The sequence below is a fragment of the Arachis ipaensis genome, chromosome B08 (assembly GCF_000816755.2).
Source record: "Arachis ipaensis cultivar K30076 chromosome B08, Araip1.1, whole genome shotgun sequence".
NCBI classification, from domain to species: domain Eukaryota; kingdom Viridiplantae; phylum Streptophyta; class Magnoliopsida; order Fabales; family Fabaceae; genus Arachis; species Arachis ipaensis.
In genome coordinates, this window is record NC_029792.2 from 37,710,028 (window position 1) to 37,716,045 (window position 6,018).

General features: G+C 37.1%; 1 long non-coding RNA gene across 1 annotated transcript in view; it reads right to left on the reverse strand.

The window, feature by feature from the left end:
• The window catches only part of LOC110265477, a 9,886-nt gene extending 6,456 nt beyond the window's left edge, over positions 1–3,430 (reverse strand). Inside the window, exon 1 of the long non-coding RNA XR_002351621.1 lies at positions 3,384–3,430. This is a non-coding gene — a long non-coding RNA (uncharacterized LOC110265477). The remainder of the gene's footprint in view (positions 1–3,383) is intronic.

The window sequence follows — 6,018 nt, forward strand, 5'->3', positions numbered from 1 at the left end:
TCTGGGGCATGCAGGATTCTATAGGAGGTTTATAAAGGATTTTTCAAAAATCGCAAAACCTCTAAGCAATCTGTTAGCTGCTGACACGCTATTTGTGTTTGACACAGAGTGCCTGCAGGCGTTTGAAACGCTGATAGCTAAGCTGGTCACAGCACCAGTCATTTCTGCACCAGACTGGACGTTACCATTTGAGCTAATGTGTGATGCCAGTGATCATCAAGAATGCTCAAGGCTGAAGCTAGATTAAAAGCTCAGCAAAGTCCAGCTAAAGACAATAAAGAAGCGCTTGCTGGGAGGCAACCCAGTCATGGGGCAACAATCCTCTAAGCATTTTGCCCTATTTTTTATTTTTATTTTTATTTGTTTATATAAAGTTCACTGACACTAAGGTGAGGAATCATTTACAGAAGACCTCGGCACAAAAAAACAGAGAAAAAGAGCTCACTGGCAAGAAAACGCCAGTAAAAGTGCATTTTGGGCGTTCAACGCCCAAAATGGGCATCCACTGGGCACTGAACGCCAGTAATGGTAGCAATCTGGGCGTTCAACGCCAGAAATGGGCACCCACTGGGCGTTGAACGCCAGTAATGGCAGCAGCTGGGCGTTGAATGCCCAGGAGAGCAGCATTTGGGCGTTGAACGCCCAAAACAGGCAGTGTTTGGGCATTCAAACGCCAGGATAGCAAGGAGGAGCCAAACTCATTTTTCCACACGTATTTCCATTCTAATTTCAAATTTTATGTTTCAATGCATGATTTTTACATGAACATGTTAAGAACCCTGATTTCTAAAATCCTTAATTTCTAAAAATCCCCTTTAAATTTGGGTTCGGCCTCCCTCCTCCTCCATCAACAATTGCACCTAGCTCTCCTTCTATCCATCTCCTTTCTTTTCTCTTGCTTGAGGACAAGCAAACCTCTAAGTTTGGTGTGTTTATCCGAGATCACTAAGATCATGGCTCCTAAAGAAAAACAACCCACTCTAAGAGGCAAGAAAGAGAGCGTTCCAAAACCACTTTGGAATCAAGGGAAGTTCTTATCTAAAGAACATTCAGACCATTATCTTAAAATAATGGGTCTGAGATCAGTGATCCCGGAAGTTAGATTCGATCTAAAAGAAGATGAATATCCGGAGATCCAGGAGCAAAATCAAAATAGCATGCTCTGCAAACTGCTCAAGGAATAAGAGGAGCAAGGGCGTGACTTAAAGGGATAAAATTTGGAGTTTTAATAAGAGAAATTCTATTTAGTTAAAACCAAAAGGCAAGGGTAATAAAAAAGATCCCAAGGCTTTGAGCATCAGTGGATAGGAGGGCCAAAAAGGAATAAAATCCTGGCCTAAGCGGCTAAACCAAGCTGTCCCTAACCATGTGCTTGTGGCGTGAAGGTGTCAAGTGAAAACTTGAGACTGAGCGGTTAAAGTCAAGGTCCAAGCAAAAAGAAGAGTGTGCTTAAGAACTCTGGACACCTCTAATTGGGGACTTTAGCAAAGCTGAGTCACAATCTGAAAAGGTTCACCCAGTTATGTGTCTGTGGCATTTATGTATCCGGCGGTAATACTGGAAAACAAAGTGGTTAGGGCCACGGCCAAGACTCATAAAGAAGCTGTGTTCAAGAATCATCACACTGAACTAAGAGAATCAATAACACTATCTGAATTCTGAGTTCCTATGGATGCCAATCACTCTGAGCCTCAATGGGTAAAGTGAGATGCCAAAACTGTTCAAAAGCAAAAAGCTACTAGTCCCGCTCATCTAATTAGAATCTAAGCTTCACTCAAAAACTCTGAGATATTATTGCTTCTCAACCTATTAGTCTCCTATTTTATTTGTCTAGTTGCTTGAGGACAAGCAACAATTTAAGTTTGGTGTTGTGATTAGCGGATATTTTATACGCTTTTTGGGGTTAATTTCATATAGTTTTGGGTATGTTCTAGTTAGTTTTTAGTCTATTTTCATTACTTTTTAGGAAAAATTCATATTTCTGGACTTTACTATGAGTTTTGTATTTTTCTGTAATTTCAGGTATTTTTCTGGCTGAAATTGAAGGAGCTGAGCAAAAATCTGCTTCAGGCTGAAAAAGGACTGCTGATGCTGTTGGATTCTGACCTCCCTGCACTCAAAGTGGATTTTCTGGAGCTACAGAACTCGAAATAGCATGCTTCTAATTGCGTTGGAAAGTAGACATCCAGGGCTTTCCAGCAATATATAATAGTCCATACTTTGCAAGGATAGACGACGTACACTGGCGTTCAACACCAGTTCTCTGCCCAATTCTTGCGTCCAGCGCCAGAAAAGGATCAAAAGCTGGAGTTGAACGCCCAAACTAGCACATAAACTGGCGTTCAACTCCACAAATGGCCTCTGCACGTGAATTGCTTAAATCTCAGCCCCAGCACACACCAAGTGGCCTTCTTCACTGAGAGGATGGGATGTAGCCATTGACGACGGTGATCCCCTACATACAGCTTGCCATAGGAGGACGTGCATGTGTGAATTAGAAGACAGAGGAAAGCAGAGATTCAGAAGACAAAGCAACTCCAAAACTCCAACATATTCTCCATTACTGCATAACAAATAACCTTTAATTTATGCTCTCTTGGTTATTCGCAATTCAACTGATAAACATAATTGACTTCCTGACTAAGATTTACAAGATAACCATAGATTGCTTCAAACCAACAATCTCTTACTCACGTAAGGTATTACTTGGACGACCCAGTGCACTTGCTGGTTAGTGGTACGAGTTGTGAAAAGCGTGATTCATAGTTCATGCACCAATTTCTATAGTAGTTCAAGACACAACATAAAATAAAATCTTTCTTCTTCCTCTAATTACATGGTATATCTCCAACTTGCAGTGATGGTCACTTCAGTAGCTTAGTCTTACACTCTTACCCTCCACAAAACAAAATATCACCTACCCTTTCTCCTTGAGGAGATGTGAACTTATCCATGTCTAGAATCCCTAACTAGCTGGAAGACCCTAAAATAGATGACAATTTTTAACTCCAACAACAGAAAAAATCCATCCACATTTAAATATATAAATAAAATAAAGCCTTTTATTTTTACAATAGCAATTTGGGAATGTCAGTCACCCAAATATCAAATGGAAACAAAATTCTTATGCACATCCAAGAATAGAAATGCAGAGGAAGCTAAAATGCATAGTTGCTAAACCCTAGACACAAAAAAATCGAATTGACCCAGCTCGACAACTCACACAATGAACAATTAAAAAACTTGGAGGAAGAAAAACAGCATCAAAAGAAACCGAGAGTGGAATAGATCATAAATCGCAGCACAGCTACTCGAAATTAAAGATCCAAACAAACAAATAAAGAAAAAAAGAGAAGAGCTTGAGGCAATTAATAGTGACTCACAGTGAACTCAAGTCAGCTATGGGCATAGCCACCAAACCCTAGAAAAGATAGATTACTTGATTATTCCCATTAATTTATCAGAAAATATCAATTCATCTTTAATATTCATAGTGTTTTCTTCCTCAGAAGAGACTAAATCAAAGGCAAACGCTAGCTTAATCACAATTAGCTAATTACATGCTAAACACCTGCTTAACATTAAATAAAGAAACACCAAAACAATAGTAATTACTTCAGTTGCTTCTTCCTGAAATTAGAATGGAAAATTCGGGAATTCTTACATAGTTATGCTTATGTACAATATAAGTAGCTAAAAATCCCAAATTGCAAATGGACAAGTCAAAGGAAGTCAATGAACAAAATCAGATAAAGGTCGTTAAAATTAAGTTATATTGAGAAACTCAAGTGGTATTAAAGGGGAAGAAATCGAGATCAGCGTGAAAAGAACTTACAGACTGATGTGAGCGAGAAAGCCGGCTCCACTCAACTTATGCGCGTTATCCTTGAGCTCCACGATAACACCCTTAATCAACAGCAATGAGGCTTTGATGATGGTGGCTAGGCAGGATGCAACGGAAGCAAGCTCGCTTCAACGGCTCCTCCTTCCACGTCTCCTTCTCTCTCGTTCGCTTTAACGACAGCAACAAAGATCCTTCCAGCCGCGGCGCGCGGTTCTGACAGCAACAGAGGCGCGGATGGCGGTGACGGGCTTCATTACTGACAGCGGCGGTGACTGACGCGAGGATGGCGGTGCTGCGACGGTCGCGGCGGTCCCAGGCTCATGACTCTCGCCCTCCACGTCGCTCTCTCTCGCTCGTGAACTCTCCGCGACTCAACTTCACGACGGTGACTCGACGGCCACAATGACGGGGTGGCGGTGGCGGTGTCGGCGCGGCAGGATGCGGTCCCCTCCCTTCCGATCCCTCTCTTCTCCGTCGCTCTCTTCCTCTCTGATCCCAAGCGCTCTCTCTTCTCCCTTTCCTTTGTTTCCCCTTCCCCTTTCATTTTTGTTTCTTTCCTCCGTAGGTTAATTAGAACAAAATAGAAGGGATGGTGACTAGGGTTAGATGAGTGGGGTTAGGGTTTAATTTAGTAAATTTAGGGTTTGGATTTAATTTGGGAATTAGAGTTTAATTTAGGACAAAAATAAAATTAGGAATTTTTGGATAAATTGGGGTTTTTGCAATAATTTAAAAACTAATTAAATCTCTAAAACTATTCTAAAATATTATTTATTGTATCAAAATATTAATTGATTTGAAATTAAATACTCTAATTGAAATTATAAGATAATATAATTAATTTTTTATTTATAAAAATATTAGTATTAAATTTTGAAATCTCAATTATTTAAACCAAATCCTATAAAATTCTTATTATTTTATATTTGCTAAATTTTATAATTTAAATATAGAAAATAATTCGATAATTATAAAGTCAGATAAAACCTTAAATTATTTTAAACTCAATTAATCAAAATTTGTTTTAATTATTTTTAATAAAATAATTTCAAAGATTAAAATACTTAATGATAAATAAATCTAAATTAGCTCTTAATAAGATCTTCTAAAATTTTTAGGTCTTACACAAAGTCTTACATTTAGTATGTTGAAATAAAATTTTTTATTAGTTACAAAAAATCTTTGAATTTTGTGACAAATAAATAACTTGTTATAAAAATGTTGTATTTTGTGACAAATTATTTTTTTGTTACAAAATATTTAGAGTTTTTGAAACAAATAGATATTTTGTTACAAAATATTTTGAATTTTTGCAGCAATATAATCTTTTGTTACAAAACATTATAACATTTTGTAACAAAACAACAATTCAATACGAAAGCCAACATAATTTGTAACAAAAGAAATCAAGTTGTTAGAAAATATTGAAATATTTTGTAACAAATTTTCTTATTGTTACAAAATATTCTTATTTTGTAACAATAACTAATTATTGTTACAAAAAAACTATAATTTGTAACAATTTTAAATTTGATACAAATTTTTTGTTACAAATGTTCCATTTTCTTGTAGTATCCTTTATCATTGTGGTTTTAAAGTTAATGTTTTAATTTACTTATGGTATAAGCTTGAATCTTGTGATGGATATGAAGTTCTAGGATTGCCTCTGGCGTCCTGGAGTCTTATATCTTACATCACTAGGTATTGTTACCATACTGAGAATCTTCGGTTCTCATACCGTATTTTGTTGTTATTTTTTTCAGATGCAGATCGCAACCCACCTCGGTGAGTTGCCTGATGGTGACAAAGCGGAGGATCCTTGCAATGTTTTGGAAGTCTTTCGGTTTATTTTGTGTAGATCTCTCACTTTTGTATTTATCTATGCCTTCAAGGCTTACTTTGAGAGAAATATTGTATAAGCTGTTTTACTTTCAAAAACTCTTGAGTGTCTGTATGTAACTGGCCAACTTAAACTCCGCGAGCTGCGGCTAGATCTTTATACTATTATGCTCTTATATATCTATATATGTCTTGATATCTGTATGTATATCCGTGCCTTACATTTGTAGCTCCGTGTGAACATTTTGTGCTTTTAAAACACTGTTTTTGAGCTTAATTCCTCATCGGGCTTCTAGAATTACTATTTCTTTATATATATATATATATATATATAT